A 19298-nucleotide genomic window follows, 5' to 3' on the forward strand; every position below is an offset into this window, starting at 1 on the left:
CTTAAACTCCCCTTCCCTTTATTGGCTATAGCTAATCAGCCAATGGAGAGATTTAAACAAATTTCTCTTTCCCAGTGTTTTTTAAACTCTCATTCACAGTCCTGACAAGATTTATGCCGCATATAACGGCGTACAAGCGACTCATGTATTTTCTACCTAAATTGTAGTTTTCTATTCGCTGGCACTTACAGTAGAGTGATGCTGGTAGGCATATTTAATATACTAATTCACAATATTTTAAAAGCAAATTACCCAGTAAACGGTTTAAAATTTATTAGTATATTTTAAAATAAACCACCATTGGCTCCTTTAACAGGCTGTTTAAAGCCTGTACAGAGCTGACGGCAGTCGGACTGGGTGGATGGACCCCACGAAAGAACACTGAGACTTTGCTGTTACGGTTCATATTTTATATTTGTCATATAAGATAACCCTTGGTGGTTGGATGACATTTTTAATGTTCAAGGACCATGTTATTTGCCGGCATATACAGTATGCACCCAAAAGTAATCTGGCTTTTTTAGTAATGGACATGAAAGAACATGCCACAGGCAGACCAAAAATTGAATTTCCACCTTGGTGTAGCAACTAGGCAGGACTACCCTGGCATCAAGCACCAGGAATAGGATACAATAGATATGACAAAATGATCATGCAATTGATCAAGTCAAACCTGCAGACAAGGGTGGGTCATTTGTAGGCTGGCCTATGCAAGCAAGGCTCCTCAACTCTTCTTCTGCTACATTGCATTCTGGCTGGTTGCATCACTGCTTGGCATGGAGGTGCCAACTCTCAGGACAAGAATAAACCCTAGAGGGTTGTTAACTCGACCTGCAACATCACAGGCACCAGACTTCACTCCATCGAGGACATCTACATGAGGTAGTGTCTTAAAAAACCAGCCTCTATTTTCAAAGACCCTCATCACGCAGGCCATGCCTTCTTCACTCTGCTACCATCGGGAAAAAGGTACAGTAGCCTAAAGACGAGCCCTCAACGGCACAAGGACAGCTTCTTCCCTGCTATCATCAGATTCCTGAATAATCAATGAAGTAAAGACACTGCCTTACTTTTTGTGCAGTATTATTTTTATATTTTTTTATAGTTTGCACTATGATGCTGTCTCAAAACACTGAATTTCATGACACTAAATTCTAATTCTGACTACACCTCTTCACACTCTGTTCCCTGTTGAGGATTCCTTTCTCTCAATTTCCCCACCTCCATCGTGACCATTTCCAAGACAAGGTCTTCCATTCCAGACCATCAAAGATGTTCTCCTTCAAAAAAATGTGGCTTCCCTATTACCACCAACAACTTAACCCTTACCTGCATCTCCTTTATTTCCCATAAATCTGCCCTGGTCTCCTCTTCCCCTAAATGCAACAAGGACAGGATTCCCCTTGTCTTCACCTACCACACCACCAGCTTCCGCATTTGGAAGGGATGGAAGGTGAGGTGGCAGGGTTAGCGCAATGTGTCACAACACCAGTGACAAGGTTCGAATCAGGCGCTATCTGTAAGGTGTTTGTACATTTTGTCTTTGCCTGTGTGGTACTCTGGTTTCCTCCTACTGTTCAAAACGAACTGGGGTTGCATGTTAATTGTGTGTAATTGGGTGTCACGGGCTTGTGGATCAAAAGGGTGTATAGCATGCTGTCTGTCTAGGTTTAAATTTAAAATTTAAAAAATCCAACTTTTTTTTCAACACCTACAACACCACCAGACACATCTTCTGTAAGGACTGCTCCCTCTTTGACTTCCCACTAACCGGACCCTTGGTACCTACCCTGTGACCACAGGAAATGCTACACGTGCACCCACATCTCCTCCCTCACCTCCATTTAGGACCCCAAACAGTTCTTCCAGATGAAGCAACAAAATTTTTGAATCTGCAGGGGTCATGTACTGCATCCAGTTCTCTCGTTGTAGTCTGCTTTGGAGATGCTGGACACAGACTGGGAGATCATTTTGTAGAGTGCCTTCACTCTGTCTGCTGCAATAGAGGGGACCTACCTCCCAAGGGCCAACTATTTCCTCTCCCCCACTCTTACCTGACGTGTCTGTTCATGACCTCATGAACTGCCAAACTAAGGCCGTCAGCAAATTGGGGGAACAACAACTAATATTCCATCTGGGTGCTCTCCAAGCAGATGGCATTTACATCAATTTCTCTGGTTTCTATTAGCCCTCTCCCTATCTCTTTCCCTATCCCTCTAGCCCTTTTTACACTGAAAAGCTGTGTTATTGCCATATACACGACCTGTCTTTGGAAGCCGGCTTGCTTGTTCATACAGAACAAAAGAATAGCCGATTCCGTGAGTAATTTTACATTGCAAGCTAGCTTCCTGAAGCAAAAGAGGCAGGATGTGTAGCATATCAGCATGACAATGTGGCTTGCCCTCTTAGACTGGTCCAGCATCAATACACTCCACCTTTGATACTATCTATCTTGCTGGATCGATGCTCGGTAAGTTTAGACCACCAATCCGCATTCGATGTGTTCACACAGTACTGGAGAGGCAGGTAATCCTCTTCCCTGTCCATTCAGAGAGCCATCCCCTCACCCTTATCACCTCATCTTTTTTTCTCTTCTGCCCTCTCACCCCCTATCCACCTACGTCCCCTTGTTTGTGCTCTTTCCCACCCCCCCCCCCCGCCCTTCCCCTCACTATTTTACTCAGGTGCCTGCCTGCTTTTTGCTCCCTCCTTGATGAAGAGCTCAGACCTGAAACATTGTGTACATAATAATTGCTACGTCCCTCCTGAGTTTTCTCCAGCACTTTTACATTTTAAAATTTAAAAAGTTAGGATTTTTTTTGTATACAGTATATTGATTAAAGGCAAAGAATTTTAGCTTTTGTAGACTTTAAAATTTCCTTATTCTTCTCCTGTTACTACCAGCGTGTAGGCTTTCTTGAAACCTTACTAATATATGTGATTAGAGAAAGGACTACGTGAGATAGGTAACGTGAGAGAAGTCCCAATGAAATTCACTTATGCCCTTTTTTTCACTTGGGTTTTCAATATTATAGTTAAGCTGATTTTCTGTCCTGAGATTACTTTTAGGACATTCAAAATTGAGTAATTTTTTTTAATTTCAGGGATTTTAAAGGTTGGAGGCCGGTGACCAGTGGTGTGCCTCAAGGATCTGTATTGGGCCCATTGTTGTTCGTTATATACATTAATGATCTAGATGATGGGGTGGTGAATTGGATTAGTAAATATGCAGACGATACTAAGATAGGTGGAATAGTGGATAATGAAGAAGGTTTTCAAGGATTGCAGAGGGATTTGGGCTGCTTAGAAAAGTGGGCTGAAAAATGGCAGATGGAATTTAATGCTGATAAGTGTGAGGTGCTTCATTTTGGTAAGAAGAATCAGAATAGGACATATGTGGTAAATGGGAGAGCATTGAGGAATACAGAAGAGCAGAAAGATTTAGGAGTAACGGTACATCGTTCCCTGAAGGTAGAAACTCACGTGAATAGGGTGGTGAAGAACGCTTTTAGTATGCTGGCCTTTATCAATCATTGCATGGAATATAGGAGTTGGGAGGTGATGTTGAGATTGTATAAGACGTTGGTGCGGCTAATTTGGAGTTCTGTGTGCAGTTCTGGTCGCCTAATTATAGGAAGGATATAAACAGAGTGGAGAGAGTACAGAGAAGGTTTACCAGAATGTTGCCTGGGTTTAAGCATCTGGAGTATGGAGAGAGATTGGACAGATTGGGTCTTTATTCTTTGGAGCGTAGAAGGTTGAGAGGGGATTTGATAGAAGTATTTAAGATTATGAAAGGGATAGACAGAATGGATGTGGATAGACTATTTCCGTTAAGAGGAGGAAAGATTAAAACAAGAGGACATGAGTTAAGAATTAAGGGGCAGAGGTTTAGAGGTAACATGAGGGGGAACTTCTTTACTCAGAGAGTGGTAGCTGTGTGGAATGATCTTCCGGGAGAAATAGTGGCGGCGGAGTCAATTGTATTATTTAAGAAAAGATTGGACAGGTATATGGATGAGAAGAAGATGGAGGGTTATGGGCATTGTGCAGGGAGGTGGGACTAGAAAGGGGTGTTTGGTTCGGTGCGGACTAGAAGGGCCTAATGGCCTGTTTCCGTGCTGTAATTGTTATGTTATGTTATACTTGTATTTAAAAATGTTTGAATCTTTCTTGAATAAATCCAAATAAGCTCAATTCATTCTCTTACGTGCCAACCTGATTTGTCATACTGATTTGATTCATAGCTGCCTTGTGCTGGATCTATGTAGGTCCAGGCAGCTGAGGAGAACTGGGAAATTGTTACTAACCCTCGATAGTCTAGACTATAGAGAGCCGAATGATCTACACTTCTACAGGAACAAAATGCTGCACTTCAGTGTGTACTCAGGAATGATCCATGCATGGGCTTGTCTGCAGGTGTAGCTTGGTGGAACATCATCCTCCCAATATTATTTAATTCATTTCCGATTTAGGTCACAATAAAATATGGAAAATAATTATGTATGTAGTTAGAAATAAACAGTATCTGTTCAGCAGCTTGATGTAAATAAGTTACAGTTCTCATTTTTTTCAGATTACAATGCAGTATTGTCACAGATTGTAATCTTGTATTTTTTGACCATTTTGGGAACTGTTCATTTCATAATACTTATCAAAATTCTTGTATCTTACATGATTTTCAAATTAACATCTGGCCTAGAATTTGCAGGGTCAAAAGGGCATGATTCTCTTGTCTCTCTCAGCGCTCTCAATCTTTTCCCTGCTTTTTTTCTGCATTCCACAATAATGTTAAGAACATGTTTGCATTTCCCATGTAAAACTGTTCAAATTAAATTCTACCACACCCTTCTGCACATAAAGATTTTATTTAAATAGTACCGACTTGCTTGATGACTTTAGTTGGCCCTTGATTACATTCACAGTGCAAGGAAATGACGTTGACTCTTGGTCTATTTGGGTAGAGGGTATCAGGAGTCCTTTCACAGAAAGAGGTCGGTAGTTTAATTCAGCGGCACAGGTTTCAAAGACCAGAATTAGATTCTACCATGTTATAAACAAAACTTTTTAAAAAAATTTAAAAAGAACATTAAGGAACATGCTGGTCTTTTTTTATGCAAATTATTTTTTCAGGGAAAAAGAGTCACAAGTAATGGCATTTATGGAATTCACCTTTGCAGCATGCCATTCATTGTTTCGCAGCATGTGACAGCAGTGAATGGCTGATTACAGTTGACAATGGAAAAGTCAAAGCAGCTTTGTGATGTCCTAGATAAAAGTTCTGGATGAAATACAATAATGGTAGCTTCCTGAACGATGAAAAAGTATCAACTAAATCACTATAAGAGAGTCTCAAGCAATTTTTTTTTAAACTTTTCAAATTTCTCTATTGAGTAGATGAAAATGTTATGGAATCAACTACCTTGTTGATTGGATACATCTGTGGCCTTGTAAGTACCTTCCTGGATAGTGTGTATGTTTTTTTTTCTTTGTCTTTCTCTGCCCTGTATTCATTCCTCATTCCTCATTCACACAGCACACACTGCAGCAACTCAGATTGACAGGACTATTATGTACTACGGATGAGCCGTACTGTGAGAGTGTGATAATTTTCAAATTTACACCCCCCCCCCACAATGTTTCTGTGTAGTCCCATTATTTAACCGTAGAACCATAAAACTATAGAACAATAAAGCACAGAAAAAGGGCCTTCAGCCCTTCTAGTCCTTGGTGAATTATTTATCTACCTAGTCTCACTAACCTACACCCTGACCATAGCCCTGCATACTCCTCCAATCCAGGTACCTTTCCAAAATCTTAAAAATTAAAATTAAGACCATATTCAACATTTCAGCTAGCAGCTCGTTCCACACTCTCATCACTTTCTGTGTGAAGAAGTTTCCCCCTAATGTTGCCTTGAAACCTTTCCCCTTTCACAACCCATATCTCACCTTACTTTAGCTGATAATGCCTAGCAACATTTACTCTGTTCAGAGCCCCTCATAATTTTAAATACCTCTTTCAAATTTTCTTCATTCTTCTACGCTCAGGGGAATAAAGTCCTAACCAGTTTAACATTTCCCTGTTACTCTTTAAGTCTGGGCAACATCAAAGTAAATTGTTGAACTATTTCAATCTTGTTTATCTTTTCTGTAGTTAGGTGACCAAAACCACACACAATACTCCAAATCTGTCCTCACCAATGTCTTGTACAACTTTACCATAACATCCTAACTCCTATACTCAATACTTTGATTTATGAAGGCCAATATCCCAAAAGCTCTCTGTATAAATCTATCGACCTGTAACACCACTTTCAGAGAATTATGTATCTGTATTCCCAGATCCCTTCTACCACATTCCTTAATGCCCTACCATTTACTGTGTACGTCCATTCTTGGTTTGTCTTTCTAAAATGCAACACCTCACACTTGTCTGCATAAATTCCATCTGCCATTTTTCTGCCCATTTTCACAGCTGGTCCAGATCCCTCTAAGTTCCGAAAGCCTTCTTTACATCCAACAACACCTCCAGTCTTTCATCTGCAAATTTACCACATTATCAACCAGGCCATTGATATAGATGACAAACAACAATGGTCTGAGTGTCAATCCCTTAGTTACAAGCTTCCAGTCTGAAAAGCAGTCATTCACAACCACTCTCTGACTTCTCCCGTATAACCAATGTCAAATCCAGTTTACTACCTCACCATGTATACCGAGCAACCGAACCTTCCTGACTAACCTCCCATATGGTACTTTGTCAAGGCCTTACTAAATTCCATGTAGACAACATCCATAACCTTTCCTTCATCAACAATCCTGGTCATCTCCTTAAAAAAAACTCGCATTAGATTGGTTAAACATGATCTACCACACACAAAGCTATGTTGACTATCCATAATCAGTCCCTGGTTATCCAAATACGTGTGTATCCGATCTCTTAGAACACCTTGCAATAATATGCCCACATAGCCTTCCATTCTAATCTTCAAGTGGTCCAATTTTGTCTCTTACTATTCTCTTGCTCTTAATATACCTGTAGAAATCCTTAGGATTTTCCTTCACATCGTCTTCTAAAGAATATCTTAATGTCTTCTTTTAGCCTTCCTGATTTCTTTCTTAAATTTTTTCTTGCATTTTTTGTACTCTTCAAGTACCTCATTTGCTGTGTTGCCTTATACCTGTTACAAACCTCTCTCTTCCGAACCAGATACCCAATATCCCTTTAAAACCAAGGATCCCCATGCCTGTTAACTTTGCCTTTAATCCTGACAGGAACATACCAACTCTGTACTGTCAAAATGTCATCTTTGAAGGTCTTCCACTTATCTGGTACATCCTTTCAAGTGAAAAACTTGCTCCAATCCACACATGCTAGATCCTTTCTCCAATTTAGAATCTCAACCTGAGGCCGAGACCTATCCTCCAAATAACTTGAAACTAATGACATTATAATCACTGGAGCCAAAATATTCCCTAACACATACTTCAGTCATCTGTCCTGTCTCATTTCATAGAATGCTACAGCAAAGAAAACAGGCTATTTGGCCATTCTAATCTGTGCTGACCATTGTTCAGCTAGTCCCAATAACCTGCTCCTATTCCATAACCCTCCAGACCTCTCCTATTAATATATCTATCCAATTTGTTCTTAAAAATCAAGATCGAGTCTGCATCCACCACATCAGATGGCAGCTCATTCCACACTCCCACCACTCTCTGAGTGAAGAAGTTCTTCCTAATGTTCCCCATAAACCTTTCCCCTTTCACCCTAAAGTTATGTCCTCTCATATTTATCTCTCCTAATCTAAGTGGAAAGAGCCTATTTGCATTTATTCTCTCCATACCCCTCATATCCTCTATCAAATCTCTCCTCATTCTTATTTGTTCCAAGGAATAAAGTTTTAACATGTTTAATCATTCCCTGTAACTCAACTACTGAAGACCCAGCAACCTCTTAATAAATCATCTCTGCACTCTTTCAATCTTATTGATATCCTTCCTGTAGCTAGGTGACCAGAACTGCACACAATATTCCAAATTTGTCCTCACCAATGTCTTAAATAACTTCAAGATAACATCCCAATTCCTATACTCAATACTTTGATTTTTTAAAGGCAAAGATGCCAAAAACTTTCTTCACAACCTTGTCCACCTGTGATGCCACCTTCAGGGAACAATGTACCTATATCACCAGGTCTCTTTGCTCCTCCGCATTCCTCAGTACCCTACCATTTACAGTTTTCGAACCAATTATTATACAGGTAGACAATCCTTTATCTGTAACCCTTGGGGGACAGTGCATTCTGAATTTTGGATTTCGGAAAGCCAGATTTAAGACCACCCTGCTGCCATATCCACTTCCAATCCCTGGCCCGCCCGGCTCGCGCTGCCGGTCCCTGGCCCGCCCGGCTCGCGCGGCCGGTCCCTGGCCCGCCCGGCTCGCGCGGCCGGTCCCTGGCCCGCCCGGCTCGCGCTGCCGGTCCCTCTCTCTCCACTTGCCTGGTTTTTGGAGCTTTCTGGATTTTAGATGTCCAGATAAAGGATTGTGTACCTGTATTTCCATTCTTTCTACCAAATTTTAAAAAAGCATCTTGAATAAATTTTTCATCATCCGTATTAGGTGCGTCCAAGATTCTGAATAAATTTAACAATTCACCAAAACTATCTTCCCACAGAGTAAATAACCTTTGATTCTAATTTAAATGGTAACTTTTTATTAAGTAAAATAGCCACTCCTCTTGCTTTGGAATTAAAAGACGAAGCCATAACTTGGCCAACCCATTCTCTTTTCAATTTTTGCTGTTCATCCTCTGTCAAATGAGTCTCCTGCAAAAAAAGTAATGTCTACTTTCAACTTTTTAATACAAGCTAAAACTCTCTTCCTTTTAATTGGGTTATTGAGCCCATTCACATTAAACATTACAAACTATGTACTGCCATAATATAATATAATTTCAAAACTACTTGACTCCCATTTCCACCCTGGCACATCTCGATTCCACAGCAAATCTTAAAACATACAACGTCTCCAAGATAGAAAGTAAGAAACCCCAACAATAAAATAAAATATAAAAAAAAAGGAAAAAAAAATACAAAACTGCTGATTAGGTCAGCACTAATCCCCTTATCACGAGAAGTGGCTCTCGCCACTAGTGCTACGAGGCCTTGGAAGAAGAAAGCGGGAAGAATATCAAAAGTTAATATCAATCAATCAGGTATGATAAGCTTCTTCAAGGTCTCTATTAACTTGATCATCATCAATTTCAACTTGAATTTCCGTCAGCTTTTGACTCTCTGTTAAAACCTTTTTTCTTGATTTATCTTGACTCTTATCCATTTGCTGAGGTGAATGACGTTGCCTGGCAATTTGCTTGTTGTTAGGCAGTGAATTGGCAAATTCCAGAGCTTCAGATTCATTAGCAAAAAGTTGTGCTTGGTATTCTCCATAAAAGACTAAGAACTGCTGGATATTGAAAAGCAAATTTATTTCCCTTCTTTCATAAAACTGACTTGGCTAGATTAAACTCTTTTCTTCTTTTAACAATAACATTACTCAAATCCGCGTTTTTTAAAAAAAAACTTTATTATTCCAATCATTAAGGTGCTTTGTCGTTCCCTGGCTTTTTGAACTGCCATTTTCAAAATAATTTCTCTATCTTGATAATGTAAGCATTTAATCAAAATAGAGCGTGGTGTTTGTCCTGGATACGGTTTCTTTCTAAGAGCTCTATGTGCTCCATCAAGTTCCACTCCCAAAATTTCAGGCAGCCAATTTTCAAAAAATGGAACCGGATTAGTACCCTCAAAATCTTCTGGAAGACCAACAATTTTGACATTATTTCTTCGACTCTTGATTTTCCAACATGTCAACCTTTTGCAATAAATCCTTTTTTTGAATTTCCCACACCGTAAAAGAATCTTCTATTTTATTATCTTTACATTCTTCTACTCCATGTGACAATTTTGAAAAAATAAACTTAAAATTAAGGTTCTAAGTTTGAAGCATAAACAGTTTTAATACACTCTTCTATGTCTGTCTTCATTACAGTAATTTCTTCCTTAATATCTCCCAATTGTATATTAAAATCTGTTCTTACTTCGGCAAATTTTTCATCCATTTTTTTTCACTCATTGAATCAATTTTTTCAGAAATTTTATTAAAAATCTGTGGGTCATAGGGTTCCGGAGTAACATATTTTCCTTGAATATATTGACGACCTCCTCCTTCTTCTGCCTCCTCTCCTTTTGACTATGGTACATAACTTTCTTCTTTGATTCTGACCTCTTCTTCTGTAGATGTGGCTAATGGTTGAAACTGTGTATGGGCTCTTTGTCTAGCCATCGTCTGACTTGCGACAATGCTTGCTGTTGGGCCGACAGGCACCAAGCTAGTCAAGTCCATTGTACGCATGCACGCCGATACGTAATCGTCTCTGCTGTCTTCTTCCCGTGTTCCAGGGCCATCTTCTTCAGCTCTCTGAGAAGGTGGCGCTGGTGATTGAATTCTTACCTGAGGAGGTCGCCCTGAACGAGGCTGGAGAGGAATCAAAAATCAGAGGCTGAACTTTCAAGGTAGGCCCATCTTCTTCCATTTCAGTTACTTCTGTTGTAGCTGTTTTTTTTTAAATAGTTTGAGCTTTAGATTTCCTTGCAGCCATTTTTTTGAGATTTTTAGAAGAATTTAAAAATTATCCACTATTTAAAAAAAAATTAAAAGTCGGGTTTTAATTAATTCTGTCAGGAGAGGTGTTTTCCATGTCTTTCCCTTCTTGATTTGCTCTTCCAAAATGCAATACCTTGTAGCTAGCTGCTGCAAGCTAGGGCTCTGCAGAGCCTATAGCACAGGAGAAGTTATAGCTGCAGACAGGTTAGCTCAGAAAGGACACGCTGTTCCCAGAAAGAATGTCACGAACCCAGATGAGTGTCTTTAACACTGAGCTTTATTGGGCTTACAGTCCTGCTTTTATTCTCAAGCTGAGGGTTGTGGTCAAAGCCCTCTCTTTCCCTGATAGGCTAGTTGAGCTCTTTTGGTTGTGGCCAATTAGAGGGGTGTGCTACGGGTCTCGTGCAGCCTGCTGGATTGTCACGTTCGTCCTTCATTTGCCTGGCTGTGGTGTGGTGCAGCTGTGCCCCAAGTGCTGTTGCTAAGGCCATTCAAAGACTGGAGGTGAACTGGGCTCCCCGGTCTGCGGTAAGGTGCTCAGGGACCCCAAAACGTGCCACCCAAGTGTTGAGGAGTGCTCTGGCACATGTTTCAGTGGATATTTCAGGTAAGGGAATGGCTTCCGACCTGTTTACCATAGTGAGTAGGTAACGAGCGCCTCGGGAGACTGGTAAGGGGCCCACTATATGAACATGGCTAAACCTGTGGTGTGGAGGTTCAAAGGTTTGGAGTGGAGCTTTAATGTGTGTCTGGACTTTCGAAGTTTGGCACTGTGTGCACGTTCTGGCCCAATGGGTGACCTGTTTACGAAGGCCGTGCCAGATGTAACAGTTGGCCACCATCTTGACCGTGGTCTTGATGGCAGGATGGGCTAAATTGTGTATGGATTTGAATATCTGCCTCCTCCATGTGGTGGGGAAAATGGGACGGGGCTTACCGGTCGAGGTGTCGCAAAGTAAAGTTCTATGTCCTGTACCGAAGGGAACGACCTCGATGTGGAGGCTGGTTATAGCCGTTCTGTAGGCTGTAACGTCGGGATCGAAGTACTGTGTCTCAACCAGGGCCTTGTAATCGATGCCTGGAGTGGTATGGACAGCCAACACTTTTAGGTGTGACAGCGCATCTGCCACAACATTCATCTTGCCAGCAATATGTTCAATGTCTGTGGTAAATTCTGACCCTGTTGTCTGGCTGACCAAGGGTTCGAGACCTTTTTGAAAACAAGTGAGCAGTTTGTGGTCAGTAAACAATTTGAATCTCCTTCCTTTCAGGAAGTAACAAAAACGTCTTATGTCCAGATACAGTGCCAGCAGTTTCCTGTCAAATGCACTGTATAGTATTTCGGGTGGCCGCAGGTGTTTACTGAAGAAAGCTAGAGGTCTCCAGTGTCCGTCAATTAATTGTTCTAATACTCCTCCGACTGCCGTATTGGAGGCATCAACCATGAGGGCTGTGGATGCTTCTGATTGTGGGTGTGCCAGGAGAGTGCCATTTGCTAAAGCATCCTTAGCCTTTTGGAAGGCCTCTGAGGCTTCTGCATTCCATTTGAGATCTTTTTGGATGCCTGACATTAGAGATAAAAGGAGACGCATGATGTGGGCTGCTGCCAGTATGAATCTATGATAAAAAAATTAATCATCCCTGTGAATTTCTGAAGGCCTTTAACTTTTGTAGGCTGTGGGAAGGATTTACCTTTTCGGGTAATGGCCTAGCACAGTGTATGTCAATGCGGTAGCCCAGGAAGTTGATTACATGGTCTGTGTCCATTGCTGAGTCCAGAATGCCGTCTGGACCATCGGGGTCACTACTGTAGCTAACTGCTACAAGCTAGGGCTCTGTAGAGCCTATAAGCACAGGAGAAGTTATAGCTGTATGCAGGTTAGCTCAGAAAGAATACGCTGTTCCCAGAATGACATGAACCTAATTGAATGGAATGGAGTTAACACCCTGAGCTTTATTGGGCTCACAGCCCTGCTTTTATTCTCAAGTGGTCAAAGCCCTCTCAGCACTGATTGGTGTGTTTGTGATTCACTTTCCCTGATAGGCCAGTTAAGCTCTTTTGGTTGTGGCCAATTGGAGGGCAGCACTGCGGGTCTTGTGTACCCTGCTGGATTGTTGCGTTCGTCCTTCTTTTTGTGAGGCCCCGTGGGGGAGCTGCAAAGGGCTGCCACAACCTCACACTTGTCTGCATTAAACTCCATCATCCATTTACTGGCCCATTCTCCCATTTGGTCCAGATTCCTCTGCAAGCTTTGAAAATCTTCATCACTCTCCATAATGCCTTCTATCTTTGTGTCATCAGCAAACTTGCTGATCCAACTTACCATGTTATCATCCAGATCATTGATCTAAACAAAAAACAGTAATGGTCCCAACACAGATCCCTGAGGCCCACCAGTTGTCACAGACCTCCAGTCTGAGAAGCAACCATCCACTACCACTCTGTTTTTTTCCCCACAGAGCCAATTTCAAATCCAGTTTACAATCACTCTATGAATACCTAGTGTCTTAACCTTCTGAACTAACCTCCTATGTGGGAACTTGTTGAAGGCCTTACTAAAGTCCATGTAGACAACATCCATAGCCTTTCCTTCATGTATCTTCTTGGTAACTTCCTCGAAAATCTCTACAAGATTTGTTAAAAGTGACCTACCATGCACAAAGCCTATGGCTGTCCAAATATCTATATTTTCGATCTCTCAGAACTCTTTCCAATAATTTACCCACTACTGATATCAGGCTCACTGGCCTATAGTTACCGTGACAACATGAGCTACTTTCCAATCTTCTGGCGCCTCTCCCATGGCTAAGGACATGGGAGATCTTCAACTTCCTGGAGGGGAAGAAACACATGGATCAAATTCAACAAGCAAGCCACTATATTCTAGCAATAGGAATTCCCCATAAAATCAGTTCTGTTGCAATGAAAGCAACAGAAATGTTTGAAGGAATAATGCATCTTGCTGACATATTTGTTTAAAAAGGCAGATCAGGACTATTATAAACAAGAGGCCTTTTCACAATTTCAGCACTCTTCTCCCTCAAAATCCGAGGGAAATATCATATCTGGCCCAGGGGATTTGTCTACCTTTATTCCCTGAAAGGAAGCAATCATCTCCTCCTCCTCAATCTCCATATGTTCCATGACACTTCTATTTGTTTCCCTTCCTTCCTTATGCACTATGCCAGTTTCCTGAGTAAATAGTGACGCAAAAAAAGTATTTTAAGATCTCCCTCATTTTATGAGGCTCCACACATTCCCTAATAGTAGATCTAGTATTTCACTCTCTCTAGTTGGTTCCATGAAATATTGATGTAGAAAACTTCCTGAACTCATTTGACAACTCCAAGCCATCAAGCCTTTTTACAGTATGGAAGTCCCAGTCAATATGCCTGGCAAAGTTAAATCTGCCTTGATCTCAACTTTATGCATCCTGTAGCTGTCTACAGATTTGCATCTCCTTCTCATTGACTATTGGGCAGTCTATAAGATAACCCCATGAGTGTGGTCATGTGTTTCCCATTCCTCACCTTCATCCATTATAGCCTCAGTAGATGACCCCTCTAGTCTTTCATTCTTTATCCCCCAAAGAAGCTACTCACACTTCTGCTCCAGGTCCCACACTAGCCTTATTGGCCCTACTGAACAAGAGTAGAAGCTGTCCTTGATCCCAATGGATTACTGAAGAAGAACTTTAGACAAACAAGCAGTGAGAGAAGTAGAATAGCATATTTGCTAGATCATTAGCCTTTCTGTAGCCTTTGCACAAAATGTGTGGCCTGGAGGAATCAGTCATTAAGGCAACAAAGGCTAAATTTTCAAGGTAGGCCCAGCTTCTTCCATTTCAGTTACTTCTGTTATCGCCATTTTTTTTAACAGTTTGAGCTTTGGATTTCCTTGCAGCCAATTTTTGAGACCTTCAGAAGAATTTTAAAATTATCCAGTATTTTAAAAAAATTATAAGTGGAGTTTTAATTAATTCTGCCAGGAGAGGCATTTTCCACGTCTCCCCCTTATGCCATCATGCCACACCCCCCTGTATGTCCTTCCTTGATTTGCTCTTCCAAAATGCAATTCCTCACACTTGTCTACATCCTTTCTCCTTATTTGCAACTATCCATCACATTTAAAGTATGATATTGGTCACAAGCCCATCGGTTGAATATGAATTTCATCCAAACTTTAAGCAGTTTATCTGTATTTTGTCCAGACAGTGGAATAACCACAATTATTCTGCAACCACAATTTGGCAAGTGGAACTGTAGTTCAAACGTAATAAAGTCACAGTAGTAGATCATCTGGGGAAGGTTTTAACTAGTTTGGCAGGGGGTGGGGAACAGAGTGTGAGAGCAGTGTCCAGGGAGTATGGCCACCTAGATAGGAATAAAAAAGATAACAAAGGTAGGATGGAGATTAGGGTAGAAGGTAAAAAAGAGAATATATGTGAGGGTCATTCTCTGAGATGCATATATTTTAATGCAAGAAGCATAGTGAACAAGGTAGATGAACTGAGAGCATGGATAGATACTTGGGGGTCACGATATTGTGGCAATTAGTGAGACCTGGCTACAGGAGGGGCAGGACTGGCAACTTAATATTCCAGGATACATTTGTTTTAGATGTGATAGATCAGGGGGTAAAAAAGGAGGAGGAGTTGCTCTGCTTGTTAAGGAGGACATTACTGCCGTGAGGTGGCAGGATGGTATGGAGGGATTGACCAGTGAGGCTGTTTGGGTGGAATTGAGGGGTGGAGGAGGCAAGAGGGTGCTAATAGGGGTGTATTACAGACCACCAAATGGACCAAGAAAATTAGAGGAACAAATTTGTCAGGAGATAACGTATATGTGTGAAAAACACAAGGTAGTGATCATGGGAGGTTTTAACTTCCCACACATTGATTGGGATACCCATACGGTTAGAGGGCTGGATGGGCTGGAGTTCGTTAAACGTGCTCAGGATTGTTTTCTAAATCAGTTAGTAGAAGAACCGACTCGGGACGGTGTAATACTGGATCTCCTGTTAGGGAACGAGCTAGGTCAGGTAGCGGACATTAATATTGGAGAACCAATTGGGTCTAGTGATCATAATTCTGTTAGTTTTAGGGTAGTTTTAGGGAAGAGCAAGGAGAGGCCTAAAGTTGAGGTTCTGGATTGGAAAAGAGCAAATTTCGAAGGAATAAGAAGGGATTTGGGGAGTATTGAGTGGGACAGGATATTTTCAGGTAAGGATGTTAATGAAAAATGGAGGATATTCAAAAAAGAAATTTTGAGGGTACAGAGTAGTTATGTCCCAGTGTGGATCAAAGGAAAGGCTGGAAGTCATAGGGAGGCTTGGTTTTCGAGGAATATTGGAAATTTGATTAGGAGAAAAAGGGAGGTGTCCAAGCTGAGAAGTTGAAGGAGGACTACAAGGAGTGTAGAAGGAATCTTAAGAAAGAAATTAGAAAGGCCAAAAAAAGGCATGAAAAGGCTTTGGCTGACAGAGTAGAAATAAATCCAAAGGGTTTCTATAAGTACATTAAAAGTAAAAGATTAGTGAGAGATAAAATTGGACCCCTTGTAGATAGCGAGGGTAGGCTGAGTGAGAAGTCTGAGGAAATGGGGGAAATTTTGAATGATTCCTTTGCCTCGGTATTCACTATGGAAAAAAAATGTTGAACCAGTTGAAGTAAAGAAAAATAGTGGGGAGGTCATGAAGCATATAAGGATAACCGAGGAGGTAGTGATGGATGTGTTAAAAAAGATAAAGGTGGATAAATCTCCCGGACTGGACAAAATATTCCCTAGGACACTCAGGGAGGCCAGTGGACAGTTAGTGGGGCCATTAACAGAGATATTTAGGATGTCACTGGCCACGGGGGTGGTGCCAAAGGATTGGAGGGTGGCGCATGTGGTTCCTCTGTTTAAGAAAGGGTCCAAATGTAAACCTGGGAATTATAGGCCTGTAAGTCTGATGTCTGTGGTGGTCAAGTTGATGGAAAGTGTTCTGAGGGATGCTATTTACAAATTTTTGGAGGTACGGGGATTGATAGGGAGTAATCAGCATGGTTTTTTCAGGGGTAGGTCATGCTTGACAAACCTGATTGAGTTCTTCGAGTGGGGTTACAAAAAAGGTTGATGAAGGGAAAGCTGTGGATGTTGTCTATTTGGACTTTAGTAAAGCTTTTGACAAAGTTCCCCACAGGAGGTTAGGAAAAAAGGTGGAGGCATTAGGTATAAATAAAGAGGTAGTGAAATGGATTCAGCAGTGGTTGGATGGGAGGTGTCATAGAGTAGTGGTAGAAAATTGTTTGTCCAATTGGAGGCCGGTGACTAGTGGAGTTCCTCAGGGTTCGGTCCTGGGTCCACTATTATTTGTTATATATATTAACGATCTGGATGTAGGGGTGGAGAATTGGATAAGCAAGTTTGCGGATGACACAAAGATTGGTGGTGTTGTGGACAGTGAGGTAGATTACCATAGATTAAAAGGTGATTTAGGAAGGCGGGAGGTGTGGGCTGAGAAATGGCTGATGGAATTTAATACAGATAAATGTGAGGTGCTACATTTTGGAAAGGCAAATTTAAATAGGTCATATATATTGAACGGTAGACAATTGAGGAGTGCAGAGCAACAAAGGGATTTAGGAGTTATGGTAAATAGTACCCTCAAGGCTGATACTCAGGTAGATGGTGTGGTGAAGAAGGCATTTGTAATGTTGGCCTTCATAAATCGGAGTATTGAATTCAAGAGTAGGGAGGTTATGATGAAATTGTACAAGGCATTGGTGAGGCCAAATTTGGAGTACTGTGTACAGTTTTGGTCACCAAATTATAGGAAAGATATAAACCAAATAGAGAGAGTGCAGAGAAGGTTCACGAGAATGTTGACAGGATTTCAGGGTCTGAGTTACAGGGAAAGGTTGTGCAGACTGAGGCTTTTTTCTCTGGAGCGTAGAAGATTGAGAGGGGACTTGATAGAGGTGTTTTAAGATTTTAAAAGGGACAGACAGAATAAATGTGGATAGGCTTTTTCAATTAAGAAAGGGGGAGATTCAAACTAGAGGACATGGTTTAAGATTGAAGGGGGAAAATTATAAGGGGAACATGAGGGGAAATTTCTTTACGCAGAGGGTGGTGGGGATGTGGAATGAGCTTCCGGCAGATGTGGTCGAGGTGGGATCATTGGTTACATTTAAGGAAAGACTGGATCATTACATGGATAGGAGGGGACTAGAGGGGTATGGTCCGGGTGCTGGTCAGTGGGACTAGGAGGGTGGGGATTTGCTACGGCATGGACTAGTAGGGCCAAACTGGCCTGTTCTGTGCTGTAAGTGGTTATATGGTTATATGGTTAAAGGTTGAGCTAAGGCATGCAATTCAGTATGGTGAAAATGAAAGCTATTAACACCAAAGTTAAGAGATTTCGCCATTGGGTTCTGAAAGACATAGCTATAATGATTGTGAAGGCATTGGAAATCATCTTCCAGTCTCGGAGGACTGGAAAAAAAATTACCAATGTCACCCCACTATTCAAGAAGGGAGGGAGGGAAGCAGCAGAAGGGAAATTATAGCCTGACATCAGTTGGAGATGTTGGAGTCAATTGTCAAGGATCAGGTATGGAGGCACATGACAGGATAGGCTAAAGCCAACATAGTTTCCTTGAGGGGAAAAAAAATCTTGCTTGATAAACAAATTGGAATTCTTTGAAAAAGTAACAAGCAGGCTAAATAAGGGAAATCCAGTGGATGTTAGGGTAGTTTAGGGAGATTCAAGAGACTAATTAATAGCTGTTGGAAAAATGTCTCTTTTTGCTTGAAGGTAGCAGCAAGAAGAGCTCATGACCAGCCTGCACTGTTGTTTCAGCTGCTCGTATTAAAAAAAGAGACCCACCAAGCATTTAAAAACCCCTCAACTCTGCAAGAAGTGCATCCAGCTACAACATCAAACAGAGTTGGGCAACTGGAACTGGAGTTGGATGAACTCTGGATCATTTGAGAGGCAGAGGGGGGTTACAGACAGGAGTTATAGAGATGCTGTCACACCTGGGAGGAAGGTAGGTGGGTGACAGTTACTAATATTAGGTGGGTGACAGTTACTAATATTAGATTGGTGACAGTTACTACTATTAGGGAATGAGAGAGGACAGAAGATAGAAGTATAGGTTGAACATTGGCATCATTAGTTGTCTGGAACCAAGTCCCTTCAAATCCAGGGAATTGGCTAAATAGAATTGGGGCCAAACTCTGAGAATATTGGTGTGGAAGTGGATGTTGATAGTTAACTTGTATTGTCATTACAGTTCAGAGGATTTTCTTGGAAATAGAAGCAAAGAAGAGGCAGGAATTTTTGCTGCTTTATACACCATCTATTTTGTCTTGAATTTGAGGTATTGATCTTCAAATACTCATTTTCCTATATTGTCGAAGGTTGTGCTTGTGTACTGAATGCAATCATAATCTTATTGATAAAAGTTACAACTGTATAAAATTTTGGTTAGGTTGAACTTGAGACACCTTTGTGTTTTCTGAAGAAAGAAGTGTAGTCAAGATTTTTTTTCTTCATTCAGATGTTTGACATATGGGGTTTTTAGTAGTTTAGAAATATTATTTATGGTTGTTCGAGAAACACAAAGTGAAAATGCTAGTAT

General features: G+C 41.2%; 1 protein-coding gene across 15 annotated transcripts in view; it reads left to right on the forward strand.

Annotated features, from left to right (window-relative positions):
- atp8a1 (ATPase phospholipid transporting 8A1) overlaps positions 1-19298 on the forward strand; it is a 313300-nt gene that overhangs the window by 9392 nt on the left and 284610 nt on the right. For 2 of the 15 annotated variants that reach the window (XM_069924770.1, XM_069924778.1), the window contains exon 2: positions 10464-10577. The exons of 12 other annotated variants lie outside the window; for them this stretch is intronic. The gene's annotated coding sequence lies outside the window, so the exon portion shown is untranslated. Of the gene's footprint in view, positions 1-5381; positions 5451-10463; positions 10578-19298 lie in introns of those variants that run through there. One more of the 15 variants, XM_069924771.1, reaches the window with a different exon arrangement.

The sequence above is a fragment of the Narcine bancroftii genome, chromosome 3 (genome assembly GCF_036971445.1).
Source record: "Narcine bancroftii isolate sNarBan1 chromosome 3, sNarBan1.hap1, whole genome shotgun sequence".
NCBI lineage: Eukaryota > Metazoa > Chordata > Chondrichthyes > Torpediniformes > Narcinidae > Narcine > Narcine bancroftii.